This window comes from Phoenix dactylifera, chromosome 6, assembly GCF_009389715.1.
Source record: "Phoenix dactylifera cultivar Barhee BC4 chromosome 6, palm_55x_up_171113_PBpolish2nd_filt_p, whole genome shotgun sequence".
Lineage (NCBI taxonomy): Eukaryota > Viridiplantae > Streptophyta > Magnoliopsida > Arecales > Arecaceae > Phoenix > Phoenix dactylifera.
Genome location: NC_052397.1, coordinates 16,992,293 through 17,010,241, shown reverse-complemented (window position 1 = coordinate 17,010,241; position 17,949 = coordinate 16,992,293).

Below are 17,949 nucleotides of genomic sequence, written 5' to 3'. Positions count from 1 at the left end.
GATTTAATCTTTTAGTAGTCATCATTAAGTGTATATCTGAAAAATCCAATTTGGTTCTAATTAACAAGTTTTTCAGATTGTTATATGTAAAAGATTTAACCATATAATTTGATTTTAGTATTTTGATAATAGATCATTAGTCTCATAAAGAATAAAATGAATTGATACTTCTACATCTAGAATTTTTCATGAATGTTCTATATGCATTGCTTGATGAATGATATCCAAGGATAGAAATATCTTTATTAGATTTGGCATTATTTTTCAAGAGAACATATCAAGCATAACATGTACGACTGAAAAATATGAGAGATACGCAATAGTTCGTTTTCTATTTTTCAGAAGATCAAAAGAAGTTTTCATCAAAGATAGATCTAATAGAAGTCATATGTATGACAAGCAGTGATGATAGCTTTTAAAAATCATTTTAAGTAGATGACTATCATACAACATTGCCTTTTTCAATTCTTCAAAGATTCTATTAATCCTATTTTACCTATAGTGTTCTTGGTGCAGAAAGAATTGTATTCAATATTATTTTCTGTGCACAACTTAACACAAAAATTGGTTTTCAAAACTATGCCGTGATTCATAGTTTGCAAACCTTTATCATTTGATCGCTTTTTGTGAGTTTGTGCCAATGCAGAAAATATTTCAATTTGAGTGCCAAGAACAAGGCTAATGTAAGCTTTTGAAAAATTAGTGTTGGAAACAACATCTCTAGATTTAGAAATTATTTTTGTTTGTTTCCTTAGTTAGCATGCATAGTAAAACTTTGACCTTTAAGAGGATAATCTAAGTAAGCCTATGGCAAGATCTTTTGAGATTAAGTACATACTAGCATGAGCTGATTTCATATGCCAAATATGGTTTCTTTAATCTTGGTATTCATAGTGCATATATTCAAAAGCATACCAAGTACACATTATCATATCTATGATCAATAAACAATAATGCCATAGATAAAAACTCTCAATCAAGCATATAGAGAATTCATAGAGTTATTCTTAATAAGTTGATTAATCATTTAGCACCTTATCCAATAGTGAGTAAAATGAAATGATTTGATTATATTTCCAAAAGTATTTTCTATATCACAAAATTGATCACTACTAGCAAATCATATCAAATACTAAAGCACAAATAATAATGAAATGCAAGAATTACTGATTTTCTTATTATTATTATTATTTTTATTTTTATTTAAAATTACTTTTCATAAGTATGTTTTAAGTTTCAGTGTGTCTAGAACACCCACTTGTATGAGTTTATTTGTTCCATGGGTATCTTGGCACATCTATGTCTACATCCTCATATTTTCCTTTTGGGTACCCAAGCTTGCTTGGGTCCTTGAGAGTTAGGACATATGGTTCCTTTTGGAACCCAAATCTGTTTAATAGTAATAATTTTACCATTTGATTTAATTGTGTTAGAATGATGGAAAAAGTTGTTATGCCCATTCTTTTCATGTTTGAGATAAGTTATCTTATTTAATGGTTTGCATGGTGAATTGATAACCTTTTTCTCTAGAGGTTTATTGTTAAGTAAAGGAGTCAAGCCAAGTTTTGATTTATCATAAGCAACATATTGGCTTTCAAACATCATTTTCAATCGTTCTGAGCTTACGGTGAATTTGTTAATAAAAGATTTTAATTGATTAATTTCTTTACTTAAGTTTTGATTTTCTCTAATTAAGCTATGATTTTTCTGAATTAATTCTTCTGAAAATGACCTTAAGCTTTCATTTTCAGAATTTAGTTTCTCTTGTAATTCATCATTAGAATTTCTTTCTTTTGAAATTTTCAGATTTAGTTTCTTAAGATTTTTATTCTTTACAGCTAATTTTCTACATTCACTATACAAATCGTGAAAAGCATTTAATAATTCATCATAAGAGAATTCGTCTTGAAAATCATTTGAGGTAAAAGTAGATTCAGATTTTACCTTGTCTTCCTGTGCCATAAAGCACAAGTCCGTTACCTCTTGTAGTTTCTTGGAGCTAATATCATCATTGTTGCTCCTAACTTTTATTTTCTGGCTTGACTCTTTCTTGGTCAAGGCTTTCTTCCTTTTTATCTCTTTCTTCCTTTCTTCTTGCTTCCTCTTTTTCTTTGTCTTTAGGAAGCTGATTTGCCTCGGAGTCGACTCGGACCTTATTGGAGTCGACTCGGTTATCTTGAGGGTCGACTCGACTGAGGTGGGAGATTCAACACCTTTTTCTGCAGTCTCATTGTTAGAATGTAATTGAAGCACATGAGAGCTAATCTGAGATTTATCATAAATATTTTCTAAAGTATCCCAGATCTCCTTAGCAGATAAGCATGCAGAAATTTCATTAAACTTTGTTTCTTGAATAGCACAATATAATATGTTCATAGCATTAGCGTTCAATTGTGCTAAGTCCTTTTCATTAATAGTTTGTGAGAGTGTGTGAAGGTCATTTGTTATGATTTTCCATAAATAATAGTTTTGTGATTGAATAAAAATGCGCATGCGTATTTTCCAATGTGTATAGTTTATGCCATTAAATAGTGGAGGTGTATCAATTGATTGTCCTTCTCCTAGAAAACTATCTATTTGACTTGTCATGATCTTTGGCTCTTGATCGTGAGATCAATAATTAAACTTAGAGCACCTGCTCTGATACCACTTGTTGCCCAGTAGATACAACCCAAGAGGGAGGGTGAATTGGGTCTTTTAAAACTTTTATGCTACTTCTAAAACTTTTTGATTAACTATGCTAAGTTGTATAGATGCACAGTGAAAGTTAAACTTAGCAAGGGTTTGATGTATAGACTTCGACTTGATTAAATATGCTTGCAACTAAAGGATGTGCGGATAAGAATTAAGCAAGCAATTTATCTAAGTAAGTAAGTGTGTTAGTTAGACAATAACTAGAGGCATTACAAACACAAAGGACTTATAGTGGTTCGGTGCACCCCAGCACCTACATCCACTCCCCAAGACCTCTTGGGAATTTCACTATAATCCTACCGATTACAGCCGGTTGTTTTACAAGCTCACAACCCAACTTGTTGTTTTACGAGCGCACAACGAACTCGGTCGGTTTTCCCAGGCTCACCGACTAGAACCTCCCCGATTGTTTTCCCGGGATCACAATCAAACCCTTACACGTTGGTTTTACCCTCGGCTCACCAACAAACCTATCACCGTTGGTTTTTCCCTTTGACTCACCAACAAACCTTAACCCCTTGATTCAATCCCTTGATTGAATCAAGTTACAAGATATTAAAACAAAGTATAAAACAAAACAAAGCTTCTTAAACAAGCAAATATGACAATATAAACAAATAGAATAAAGAGAAGCCCTCAAACGAGTTTTGAAGATGGAGGAGCTCGGCTTCTTCTTTACTTGATCCTCCTCTGATTTGGCATGAAGTAGAGGATCCCCGAGGCAGCACACGGATGGAGAGGAAGCTTTCGGATTCACTTGGATGCTCTTCTTCTCTCTATTTCGTTTTGGATGGCCCTTTTGTGCTTATGGGAGATTTCCTTTGTAATCTCTTTGAGATCTCTTTCCTAGATGATCTCTCCCACTTCCATAAGTTCTCCCCTTGCTCTCTTCTTGTTTTTATAGCTTTAGATGGCGTGGAAACAAGAATATAGCCGTTAGAGACAAGAAAAAGAGCCGTTGGACACAGTCTGCATTTCCTGACAATGTTACCGTTGGGATCGGAGTCGACTCGCGCGATCAGGAGTCGGCTCGCCTGTTGCAGGAGTCGGCTCGTGTTTTACCGGAGACGACTCGGCCACTGTTCCAAATTTGAATTAATGTGCTTGCCTCGACTGGGAGTCGACTCGTCTTAACCTGGAGTCGACTCGCCAACTTCTGGAGCTGACTTGGCAATTTCGGAGTCGGCTCATCCACTGAAGTCTGTGGATCCAATTTTGAATTTTGTCCTCTCGAGTCGACTCGACTGTCCTGGGAGTCGACTCGAATCTCAGAGCCCGAACTCCCGATCCTCTGTCTTTTGGCTCGTCCAGTCTTGGAGTCGACTCGAACTTCCTTGGAGTCGACTCGGCTCTCAGTTTGCGAAACACAGCCTTCTCCCATCTTGGTGTAGCGCTGCCTTGAAGTCGACTCGAGCTGTCTGGGAGTCGACTCGAATCTCAGAGGCAGTAACTTGGTTTTCTGTCTGTTGATGGTCGCGGAGTCTCGGAGTCGACTCGTGCAAAGCGGGAGTCGACTCGAATCTCAGAGTCCCAAAAATGCTCTCTGACTTTTTCTTTGTGTTCCGCTGAGAGTCGACTCTTGCTTTCTTTGGAGTCGACCTACCAACCATCGGAGTCGACTCGCGTTCCACTGGAGTCGACTCGAATCTCAGACCCGAAAACTGCTCTCTGACTTTTCTGCCTGTGACTCCTAGGAGTCGACTCATACTTCTCCGGAGTCGACTCATACTTCTCCGGAGTCGACTCGAATTCCACTGGAGTCGACTCGAAGACTGTTCTTTTGAATTTTTCTTTTGATTTTACTCCTCCAATTTGAATCCTTTGAACTTTAAACTTGGGCCAATAAATTGTAGCTTTCTTCCAACTTGAGAGCTTTGGAGGCCTTCTTGTGTTCTTCCAACTTGCTATGTTCCTTGCAAAATAAATATCTTTCTCCTTGCAACATAAACATTAGTATCTATACTTCAAGGTTTTGTGATCATCAAAATCAATCTTTGGGTCATCAACCTGCTCTGATACCACTTGTTGCCCAGTAGATACAACCCAAGAGGGGGGGGGGTGAATTGGGTCTTTTAAAACTTTTAAGCTACTTCTAACACTTTTCAATTAATTATGCTAAGTTGTATAGTTGCACAGTGGAATTTAAACTTAGCAATACGTTGATTTATCGAATGAGACTTGATTAAGTAAATTGAATATGCTTGCAACTAAAGGATGCGCGGATAAGAGTTAAGCAGGCAATTTATCTAGGTAAGTAAGTGAGCAAGATAGACAATGACAAAAAGCATCACAAACACAACAAACATATAGTGGTTTGGTGCACCCCAGCACCTACATCCACTCCCCAAGATCTCTTGGGAATTTCACTATAATCCTACAGATTACAGCCGGTTGTTTTACAAGCTCACAATCCAACTTGTTGTTTTGCGAGATCACAACGAACTCGGTCGGTTTTCACAGGCTCACCGACTAGAACCTACCGATTGTTTTCATGGGCTCACAATCCAACCCAGTTGGTTTCCCCAAAGGCTCACCAACCACAACCTTACACCATTGGTTTTCCCCTTTGGCTCACCAACAAACCTTAACCCCTTGATTCAATCCCTTGATTGAATCAAGTTACAAGATATTAAAACAAAGGTTTAAAACAAATCAAAGCTTCTTAAACAAGCAAATATAACAATATAAACAAATAGAGTAAAGAGAAGCCCTTAAACGAGTTTTGAAGATGAAGGAGCTCGGCTTCTTCTTTACTTGACCCTCTTCTGATTTGGCACGAAGTAGAGGATCACCGAGGCAGCACACGGATGGAGAGGAAGCTTTGGGATTCACTTGGATGCTCTTCTTCTCTCTGTTTCGCTTTGGATGGCCCTTTTGTGCTTATAGGAGATTTTCCTTGTAATCTCTTTGAAATCTCTTTCCTAAATGTTCTCTCCCACTTCCATACAGTCTCCCCTAGCTCTCCTCTTGATTTTATAGCTTTACATGTCGTGGAACCAGAAATCTAGCCGTTAGAGACAAAAATAGAGCCGTTGTCCACAGTCTACAACTCCTGACAAAGTTCCTGTTGGGATCGGAGTCGACTCGCGCGATCTGGAGTCGACTCGACTGTAGCAGGAGTCGACTCATGCTTTTCTGGAGTCGGCTCGGCAACTGTTCCAGATTTGAATTAAAGTGGTCTTTTCGACTGGGAGTCGACTCGACTTAACCCGGAGTCGACTCGCCAAAATCTGGAGCTGACCTTGCACTTTTGGAGTCGGCTCATCCCAAGGAATCCATGGATGCATTTTTCAACTTTGCTTACTCGAGTCGACTCGAAAATTCTGGGAGTCGACTCGGTGCTCAGAGTCCGAACTCCCGAGCTTCTGTCTTTTGGCTCGTGCTGTCTCGGAGTCGACTCGAACTGTCTCGGAGTCGACTCGGCCCTCAGTATCCAAAAAACAGTCTTCTGTCTTTTGGGGTCGTGCTGCCTTGGAGTCGACTCGAACTGTCTTGGAGTCGACTCGCCTCTCAGAGACGAAAATGCCGTCTTCTGTCTTTGGGGTTGCGCTGCCTCGGAGTCGACTCGGATTTTGCGGGAGTCGACTCGGCTCTCAGTGTCTGAAATTGGCTCTCTGAGTTTTTGCTTGTTTTCCTCTGGGAGTCGACTCTAGCTTCCTTTAGAGTCGACCTGCCAACCATCGGAGTCGACTCGAGTTCCTCAGGAGTCGACTCGGCTCTCAGGGTCCAAAATAGCTTCTCTGTGTTTCTGCCTTGTTACTCCCTGGAGTCGACTCGTACTATCCAGGAGTCGACTCGAGGACTATTCTTTTGGATTTTTCTTTGAATTTGCTCTTCCAACTTGAGTCCTTTGAACTTGAAACTTGGGTCAATAAATTGTAGCTTTCTTCCAACTTTTCTTGAGAGCTTTGGAGGCCTTCTTGTGTTCTTCCAACTTGCTATATTCCTTGCAAAATAACTATCTTTCTCCTTGCAACACAAACGTTAGTATTTATACTTCAAGGTTTTGTGATCATCAAAATCAATCTTTAAATCAATCTTTGGGTCATCATGAAGGACTCACCGCAAGAAGATTAGCCGGTGTTGATGACCCTGCCACAGGGAACATGTGGTCATAGTCCAGGATCGACAAGATAAATTGAATATGTGAAAGAATCTTGAAACCGCGAAAAGAATCTTTTGAATTTAAGAAATATATGACTTATACTTTGGAGCTGCATATTTATTTATTTTCCACATATTATTGTTTGATTTATCTAGCTAGAGTGTTCATTACTTACTGGGCTGTCTAGCTCATTATACCATCTCTTGTTGTTTTACAGATTTCGAGAACTAGTTTATTGGAGATTCAAAATGGGAGAGCGACTAGAAGGATTTATGGCATAAGTTATCTTAGATTAGGGATATTTAAGTTGGTTTGTTATTATGGACATTTATTATGATTGGTGGACTTTTGTTATTTTAAGAACTAGGTTTCTACATGTTGGTAAATGATTATTCCGCTGCGTATTTAGACTTGTGAGTCATTATGACTTGAGTTAGTCAATGGAATAAGATTGCATTTATTCTGTTCAATTATTCTAGAATTCATAATTGAGGTGTTTGGTTAGATGCCTTGCATGCTCGTGGGGAGAGTTTCCTACGGGTGCGCGGCGGTTGGCGCGACCCCCGGCTCGCGATCTCGGGACGGGGGCGTGACAACTTTTATGGTATCAGAGCATAAGTGGATAAAATCTAAGACAAAGAATTTGACATAAGATGAGTGTAGGTGGGTAAACACTAAGGGCATTGGACGTGAATCCATGTCAATTGCATTGTAAGCTACTTTCAAGATTTTCTATTAAGTGGTTACTAGGAAATTATGATTGATTTTACTTATGAGGTTTGATACATTATGGAAGATTGGGCAATCTATGAATCAAGTTATAATTAGTTAGATTTGGATCTAAATTAAGTGCAAAAGGATTGGCCATGGAATATTATCATGCATTGTGATTATTTATTATTTAAGTGAACTTGTAAACTCAAAAATTGATATGGAGGTATACTATGATTTTGCTTAATTTTGAAGATAATTTTTTTTAGAGGCAAATTAAGATCCATTTATATAAAGTTGTTTAAGATTTGGGCTATGAAACCTTTTTACAGTGCTTGATTAAAATATTCTTCGAGGATTGAAAACTGTATGTGGATCATGTATGAAACTCCTGTGTAGATGGAGAATATATTTGGGATAAAATTCTAGAATTAATTTAAAATTACAATATAGATTGGGATTATGATTGGAAGTAATTTAGTAAATTATGAGAATACTGGTTGTTTAAATTATTTTAAGATGATCAACGATATTAACTCTATGATTGGAAAATATTTTCTGATGGGTTTTCTTGTTAAGGAGAATTTCGTTGTCAAAGAAAAGAATATTGTTTTTGATTTTGACTGATATGGATATTATCATGTTATTAGTAGGTTCTTCTATCTGCTATGAAAAAAAAAATGAGAGAGAGAAATCTGGCATTCTAAGTCTAGGATTAATAGTTCCTGCATTGGCTAATCTTGGATTTGGAATGATTTAGTATAGATTGATTTTCTCTTTGATTTGTAGCTTATTCTTTCGAAAGAAATCAGGGATAAATATCAATCTCGAAGAATTGATTTTATTGGAGATTATAAAGTATTCATCTCGATGAAATTATTAATAATTTAAATTATCACCTTTGGATTCAAATAATAGATCTTGTTCATGTTTATCAAAAATTATGTAATGTATATGAAACTTCAATTCAAAGTTTGGATTTATAAGCTGATCTAGGGTCTTTTGTCAATATTGTTGCAGTTGCTGATAAAATCTAGATTCTCATAAAAAAAAAATGAATTTTAGAGGCTTACATGATTATGATGGAAGATTTTTAATAAATGCTATAGATCTTGATGAAGAAAACTCTAGAAGAGATCGCCGAGTCAATTTTACTTCTATCTATTGATTTAAGGTCTTCTAACTTGGTGGAGCATTGAGAACATTTTTCTAGTTATTTTTACTTGTAAGAGTTTGACTTGAAACCGTCCAGTTGAGTAGATGAGAGAATTAAGATTTAATTTATTTTGAATTATAGTAACTAGCCTATATGGTGTTTTTGAACGTATCAATTGACTCGAGGATCAGTCTAGATGGATGTACTCGGGGGAAGTTAGAGGATGAAATCAAAAGTTCTTTTTGGGCTTTACTTGGAAATTAAAATTTTGAATCTCCTTAGTTCAAAATACAAAGTAGTATTTTGATTAAAAAAATTTTTGGTGGTTTGAATCAGAGTGCGCAGCGAAAGCGTAGTGGTCCGAACTATTTTTCTAAGTTGGTCAGAAGTATTATCCCTTTAATTCGGCAAGTTTTAATAACAAAAGACTTGATTTGATTTTGAATTTTTGGATATCGCTGCACCATCTTAGGTTCTCTAATTTTATGTCATGCTAAGGAAATGATTAACATCTTGAGACTAGAATTAATAGATCATTGATTTTGATTTTGGATCTGGAATATTTTGGTGTAGACCTCTTTCCTCCTAAATCTGAAGCTTGTACTTCTTCAATTAATATCAACCCTCTATTGGAAAAAAAAAAAAAAAACTTGAGGTTGTCAAGTGACTTTGATGAATATTCCACTAGGGGTGGATTAGAGTTATTTATGATCTAATCTTGTGATAGATCGATTAATCAAGAGTAGTAGATATTTTGACAAAGAAACTTGATGTTCTTATTCAAAATTAAGACGTTGATTTTTATTTATGAGAGAGACAAGTTTGATTTACGCCATCTATAAAAGAACCAAATCTGGAGGTATTGGACCTTATTCTTATGATAAGATGAAATTATATTGATAAGTAGAACTATTGGAAGACTGAGGTTAGTCTTCTAGTAGAGAAGAATGTTGTTGGTTCTATGAATAATCTGAAGGTAGCTATGTAATTTTCATCAGTGGGGTTTTCTATTGTTGACAATTCTTGGGAGAATCTTGGGCATCTTAAATTTAGTATTCACGGATTGATGGTTACTTGGTTGGACTTAGATCTGAAAAGTTTTAACATGGATCTCATATTCCTAATTCTAACATCGTTAATCTGGCTATTTGAAAGGGCTTGAGGTTTTATAAGACAAAGGTTGATCATTATATCATGGAAAAAAAAATGAGGAGCATTTGATACTAAAGCTTTCTCCTACTTACATTTAACCGATTAAATTTCTATGTAGAATTAATCAGGAGCAATTAATTTCTTGAAAAAAAAAAGAAGAATTATGACATGTTAATCCAAGGCTGGAAGGTTAGTCTTATTTTGAAAGAGATCAAAAGAACTTGCTATGAATCATAGATGGAAAGGATTAAGTTTTAAGATGCCATAATTTTGCCAAAATCTTATGAGCCTGCATTTCGAGATGGGGATTGTTTAGGAGCTCGGGAATGATATGATGTTTCTATACTTTCAAAATTTGAAGCCTTAAGTGAGTTAATTTCGAGGACGAAATTATTTTAAGAGGGAAAGAATGTGAGACCCTGGAACTGGGCCCGGTCCACTTGACCGGCCCAGTCCCAAGTTTTGGCCTCACGTGCGGTGCACGTGAGGCAACGGGATGGAGGGATCTATCCCGAAGAAGAAGGAGCCCCTGTTTTAGGGCTCCTTCTCCTTTGAGTCCACCGAGGGAGAGAGCCGCCGCACCCCAAGGAAGAAAGGGGGGAGGATTCTTCTTCGTGTTACCACCGAGAGAGAGAGAGAGAGAGAGAGAGAGAGAGAAGCCATGGCACGGGTGGCATTCTTCTTCCTTTGTTGCCGGAGAAGGAGAGAGGCGCCGGACGTCGGGGCGGAGGTGAGAATCCTTAGCCTTTCTCTCCTCTTCTTTCACTGCTTGGCCATGACGTGTGGTGGGTTGGAGCCGGCCGATCGCCGGATTTGGGTCCAAAACGGCTTGCTCTAGCCGTCGGCGTGTTCGCCGCCGCCAGTCGCCGGGGGTGGCCGGATTTGCTCCGCCACCTGCTGCCGCTACCAAGGCTGGCCACCGCGGCCGCCTTGGGTTCGACCGGGAGGAGAGAAGAGGGGGCGGCGGCAGGGGGGTCATGGATCCCCTGTTTCGCCGAAGGAGAAGAAGGGAGTCGGGAGAGAAAAGAAGAAAGAAGAAAAAGAAAAGAAGGAAAAAGAAAAGAGAAAAGAAGAAGAAGAAAAAGAAAAAGAAAAGAAAAGAAAAGAAAAGAAAAGAAAGAAAAGGAAAATAATTTAATAATAATAAAGAAAGAGAATGGTTTACGGGTATGAATCCAAACTTGGGGTGCTAGGCACTCCTGCGGGGCCAGCCATAGGAGGATATTAAAAATTTAAGTCTTTATATATATTTATTGTGATGAATTTTAAAAGATGAATACGATTTTTGAATATTAGGTTCTGGAAGGGATTTGTGGAATTAATTGGATTTGTCGTGGATCGCGTTCGCAAGGTAAGTGATGTAACCTCTTTACTAGATTTATCGGCAAACTAAATATCTGTTTTACAAATCGAATTATTCGTGATTTCGAATTTGATGCATGGATTATATGTATATTTTTAGAATATTGTATGGTTGTGGAGTGATTGATTAAAATCCCATTTGATTTTGATGAGCTCAAAGCATTTGAGTATATCTTGTGATTACTAATGAATTCAATTGAGTGTTTCAGTGAAAATCCTGTCCAAGTGTTCCTATACTTGGTTCATAGTAATTTGGATAAGTTAAGAAGTCTGCATGAACCAATGTCTGAGACTCGAGTCGACTCCTGAGTATCACGAGTCGACTCCAAGCGTATCAAGTTCACTGGCACGAGCTCGAGTCGACTCCAGATCAGTACGAGTCGACTCCGACTGAGAACAGACAGAAGGACAGAAAGCTTCAACTCAGAAACTGTCAACGAGTCGACTCCCGAAGTGCGTGAGTCGACTCCAATGTTCAACGAGTCGACTCCAGGGTAGTAAGAGTCGACTCCAAGAGAAACACAAAGAAAAGTCAGAGAGCAGTTTTCGGGTCTGAGATTCGAGTCGACTCCAGTGGAACGCGAGTCGACTCCGATGGTTGGCAGATCGACTCCAAAGAAGGTAAGAGTCGACTCTCAGAGGAACACAAAGAAAAAGTCAGAGAACGATTTTCGGACTCTGAGATTCGAGTCGACTCCCGCAGTATGCGAGTCGACTCCGAGACTGAGCGACCATCAACAGACAGAAGACCATGTTACTGCCTCTGAGATTCGAGTCGACTCACAGACAGCTCGAGTCGACTCCGAGACAAGCTTCACGTCAAAAGGCAGAAGACCAACTTTCGGAAACTGAGAGCCGAGTCGACTCCAAGGAAGTTCGAGTCGACTCCAAGAATGGATGAGCCAAAAGACAGAGAATCGGGAGTTCGGGCTCTGAGATTCGAGTCGACTCCCAGGACAGTCGAGTCGACTCGAGTGGACAAAATTCAAATTTGGATCCACGGACTTCAGTGGATGAGCCGACTCCAAAATTGCCACGTCAGTTCCAGAAGTTGGCGAGTCGACTCCAGGTCAAGACGAGTCGACTCCCAGTCAAGACTGCAACTTTAATTCAAATTTGGAACAGTTGCCGAGTCGACTCCGGAAAAGCGTGAGTCGACTCCTGCTACAGCCGAGTCGACTCCTGATCGCGCGAGTCGACTCCAACCCACCAACGGTCATATTGTCAGACTGCGCAGAGTGTGCAGAACGGCCAGAAAAAGCAGAGTAACGGCTAGTTTCCGTGGGGGTTGGCTTAAATAGCCACAGAGGACTGTAGCAAGGCAGAGGATAGACATTCCACTCCAAGCATTCAAGTTTTCAAGCTCTCCAAGTGCTCTTAAACGAAAAAGGAGAGATCTGCATTTACTGCTCCAACAACTTCTTCCCAACAATCAAAGCTTCCTCCTCCTGCATTCAAGTCGACCACTCTTTCAAGAGGAGACCGGAGTTCCAGAAGCCATACCTCTTCACCAGCTTAAAAGCGTTTGAGGGCTTCTAACTCCTTTACGATTATATTGTTTTAAATCTGCTTTTTGAGAAGCTATTTTCTGTTTTCTTCTATCTCTTGTATTTACTTGATTCAATCGGGGGATTGAATCAAGGGGTTTAAGGTTGGTTGGTGAGCCAAGTTAAAACCAACGTGTGTAAGGGTTTGATTGTGAGCCCGGAAAAACAATCGGGGTTTGGTTCTAGTCGGTGAGCCTGGAAAAACCGACCGAGTTCGTTGTGAGCTTGTAAAACAACAAGTTTGGTTGTGAGCTTGCAAAACAACCGGCTGTAATCCAAGGGGGTTATAGTGAAATTCTCAAGTGAGACTTGGGGAGTGGACGTAGGAGCAAGGGTTAGCTCCGAACCACTATAAAACTTTGTGTTTGTAGTGCATTGTCTCTCATCTTCTTCCCCGGACACTACTCACAGCACTTAGCTTTAATTAAACAACTTGCTATAGCTTTAAATTAATCATCCACAAAGTTTTAAATATTCAAGTTAATTTAAAAACCCAATTCACCCCCCCCTCTTGGGTTGTCTATCTGGGCAACAAGTGGTATCAGAGCCAAAAACTCTTCCACTCAAGAGTTAAAAGATCAAAATGACAACCCCATTTGGATCTTCTCACATTGAGGGTCAGTCCACCCAAAGACCCCCTTTCTTCAATGGATCTGACTACTCATACTGGAAGGCTAGGATGAGAATATTCATCCAAGCCCAAGACTATGAGATGTGGTCCATTGTAGTAAATGGGCCCTACATCCCATCCATATACGTAGATGGTGTTAAGGTACCTAAACTAGAAATGGACTGGGATGAACATGACATGAGGAAGGCACAATTAAACTCTAAAGCAATGAATGTCTTCTATTGTGCCTTAGACCGTAATGAATTCAATAGGGTCTCTACTTGCAATTCTGCAAAAGAGATTTGGGACAGACTTGAAGTGACCCATGGGGGCACGAATCAAGTGAAAGAGTCCAAAATAAATATTTTGGTTCATAAATATGAACTATTTAAAATGGACTCTAACGAAACAATTACATGCATGTTCACTAGGTTTACTGATATTGTCAATGGCCTAAAAAGCCTTGGCAAGAACTATACTAACAGTGAACTTGTCAGGAAAATCTTTCGGTGTCTACCAAGGTCGTGGGAAGCTAAAGTGACGGCAATCCAAGAAGCTAAAGACTTGAACAAGCTTCCACTTGAAGAGCTCCTTGGATCCCTTATGACGCATGAGCTTACCATGAAACAACACAACGAGGAAGAGTCCTCCCATAAGAAAAAGGTAATAGCTTTAAAATCTACTTCTTCTAACAAGGACTTGTCTTGCAGCAGCAGCAGTGAAGAAGAAGAAGATGAGGAAGATGGTGGTGAGGCTCTTCTTGTGCGCAAGTTCAAGAAATTCATCAACCACAAGAAGTCCTATCATCAAAGGAGAGGCCCCTCAAATTCCTACCGCAAGGACAAAGGTAAGGAAAGGGAAAGTGAGGGGATCGGGTGCTATGAGTGCAAAAAGCCGGGACACATCCGAGCTGAGTGTCCCTTACTAAAGAAGAGCAGCAAGTACAAGAAGAAGAAGAAAGCCCTTGTCACCACCCTATCGGACTCCGACGCATCATCCTCATCATCGGATGAAGAACAAGAAGAGAAGGCCAATTTTTGTTTCATGGCCAACGAAAATGAGGTAACTTCTGATACGCACTATGATTTTCATTTGATGAACTTTATGATGCGTTTAACGAACTAATGATTGAATATAAGGATGTTAATGTTAAAAACAGGGAACTAAAAGTAACTAACCAAACTTATATCCGTAAGTATGATTCTTTAATTAAGGATAAAGATGCTATTACCAAAGAAAATCTAGAACTTAAGACAAGCAACCAACTCTTAATTAAGAAAACTAGTACCTTAACTAAAGATAATGAAAAACTAACTAAGGAACTTTCAGAACTCAAAAACCATAAACAAGTCTTAAACAAGGATCTAACAAAAGAACTAAATGATCTAAAAGCCGAAAATCAAACATTAACTAAAGAACTTAACAAATACAAACCCTTAGTTGAAAAATTCACATATAGTTCTGAAAAGTTAAACATGATACTTAACAGTCAACGAGCCGTATTTAATAAAGCGGGTTTAGGGTATAAACCGAAAAATAAACAAAAACTTCTTAGTAACTTCTTTGTCAAAGCTGGGGAAAATAAAACTAAGAAAATGATCTGTTTTTGTTGTGGAAATATAGGACATAAGGAAAATGCATGTGACTGTAGGAAAAGGAAAACTAAAAGAAAGATTAAAAGGGTATGGGTTCCAAAAGGAACCAACTTGACTAACCATGAAGGACCCAAGAAAACTTGGGTACCTAAGATGACATGATTTGCTTGTGTAGGAGTGTCTTGCAGCCAAGGTCAACAAAAATTGCTGGTATTTGGATAGTGGCTGCTCAAGGCACATGACGGGTGATAAAGACCAATTTTTCACCCTTGAAGCTAAGAAGGGAGGTGCTGTGACGTTTGGAGACAACAACCAAGGTCACATCATTGGTATTGGTAAAGTTCAAATCACCCCTTCTACTTTTATAGATAATGTCAGATATGTTGATGGTCTTAAGCATAACTTGTTAAGCATCAGTCAATTATGTGATAAAGGATATGATGTTATGTTTAAACCATCACTATGTATTATAACAAATCCTAATGATAATAGCTTAGTTTTTAAAGGGATTAGACGTGGAAATGTATATGTTGCAGACCTAGAAGATCTTGCAAAACATAACCAATGTCTAGTTGTAAATGAAACTAAAGATAATGATGCTAGTTGGTTATGGCACCGTAAGTTAGGTCATGCAAGCATGGACACAATAACTAAATTAGTTAAAAGAGACTCCGTGATAGGTTTGCCAAAATTAAAATTTGAAAAGAACAAAATATGTGAAGCATGTCAATTTGGCAAACAATCTAGGAACTCCTTTAAATCCATAAAATGTGTCTCTACCTCTAGGCCTCTAGAATTATTACACATGGACCTATTTGGTCCAACTAGAACAACAAGTCTAGGTGGAAATAAATATGGTCCTGTTATAGTAGATGATTACTCTAGGTACACATGGGTCATGTTCCTAGTACATAAGGATCAAGCATTTTCTATGTTTAAAAAATTCCATAAGGAAGTAACAAATGCTAGAGAGTCTTCAGTCATAGCCATTAGAAGTGACCATGGTACCGAATTCGAAAATCAATTATTTGACGAATTTTGTAGTAAAAAGGGGATAACCCATAATTTTTCTGCACCTAGGACACCACAACAAAATGGAGTTGTGGAAAAGAAGAATAGAACTCTAGAGGAAATGGCTAGAACGATGTTATGTGAAAGTAACCTCCCTAAGTACTTTTGGGGAGAAGCCATTAATACTTCTTGCCATATATTAAATAGAGTTTTATTAAGACCCATTATAAAGAAAACACCTTATGAACTGTGGAAAAACAGAAAACCAAAAGTTAACTATTTTCATGTTTTTGGATGTAGGTGTTTTGTACATAATAATGGGAAAGATAATCTAGGAAAATTTGATCCTAAATCTGATGAAGGAATATTCCTAGGTTATTCTACAACTAGTAAAGCCTATAGAATCTTTAATAAAAGAACCCTAGTTATAGAAGAATCTATACATGTTGTTTTTGATGACTCTAGTGACATCTCATCTAGTAAGAAGGTTAATTTTGATGATGATATTGAAATACTTGAAGAAAAGATAGATGAGATGGGATTACAAGATGATAATCAAAAGTTGATTGAAGGAGAATCGTCAAACCAAGAGCCTATAGTGGATCATGGGCTAGCTAAAGCTTGGAGGTATGCTCACGGGCATCCTAAGGAACTAATTCTAGATGATCCATCACAACCGGTTAGGACTAGAGCATCCCTTAGGAATTTGAATAATCATCTAGTTTTTGTTTCACACTTTGAGCCCAAACATATAGAAGAAGCCGAAAATGATGTAAATTGGATAAATGCAATGCAAGAAGAACTAAATCAATTTACTAGAAACAAGGTTTGGGATCTAGTGGAGAGACCTTCTGAATATCCAATTATAGGTACTAAATGGATATATAAAAATAAGCTAGATGAAAAGGGAATTGTTATAAGGAATAAGGCTAGACTAGTAGCAAAGGGTTATAATCAAGAAGAAGGCATAGATTTTGATGAAACCTTTGCTCCCGTAGCTAGACTTGAGGCAATTAGACTTCTATTAGCATATGCATGCTCTAAGGACTTCAAACTATATCAAATGGATGTAAAGAGTGCTTTTCTAAATGGGTTTATTAATGAGGAGGTGTATGTAGAACAACCTCCTGGTTTTGAAAATCATCAATACCCTAATCATGTGTATAAACTGAACAAAGCACTTTATGGACTAAAACAAGCACCTAGAGCATGGTATGAGAGACTTAGTAAATTCCTATTAGAACATGAATTCTCTAGGGGAAATGTAGATACAACATTATTTCTGAAAAAGAAAAATAAGGATATGTTATTAGTACAGATTTATGTTGATGATATCATTTTCGGTGCTACTAACAATCGCCTCTGCGAGAAATTTGCTGATTTGATGCAGAGTGAGTTTGAGATGAGCATGATGGGAGAGCTGAACTACTTCCTCGGGCTTCAAATCAAACAATCTGAAGGAGGCATCTCCATTAATCAAGCAAAATATATCAAGGAGATGCTCAAGAAGTTTGATATGGAGGGAAACAAGTCAATCAGCACCCCCATGAGCTCATCATGCAAGTTAGACCAAGATGAATCAGGTAAATCTGTAGATCAAAAACTTTATAGAGGTATGATAGGTTCTTTACTGTATCTTACTGCAAGTAGGCCTGATATTATGTTTAGTGTGTGCATGTGTGCTAGATATCAGGCTAATCCTAAAGAATCACACCTAGCTGCAGTTAAGAGAATCTTTAAATACTTAATTGGAACTAAGAACATAGGGCTGTGGTACTCTAAAGAATCTAGCCTAAACTTAATAGGGTACACAGATTCAGACTTCGCTGGATGTAAGCTGGATAGAAAAAGTACCAGCGGGTCCTGTCAATTTCTAGGAGAAAACCTAATCTCATGGTTTAGCAAGAAACAAAACTCGGTTGCATTATCCACTGCAGAAGCTGAATATGTTGCAGCCGGGAGTTGTTGTGCTCAAATCTTATGGATTAAACAACAATTAGAAGATT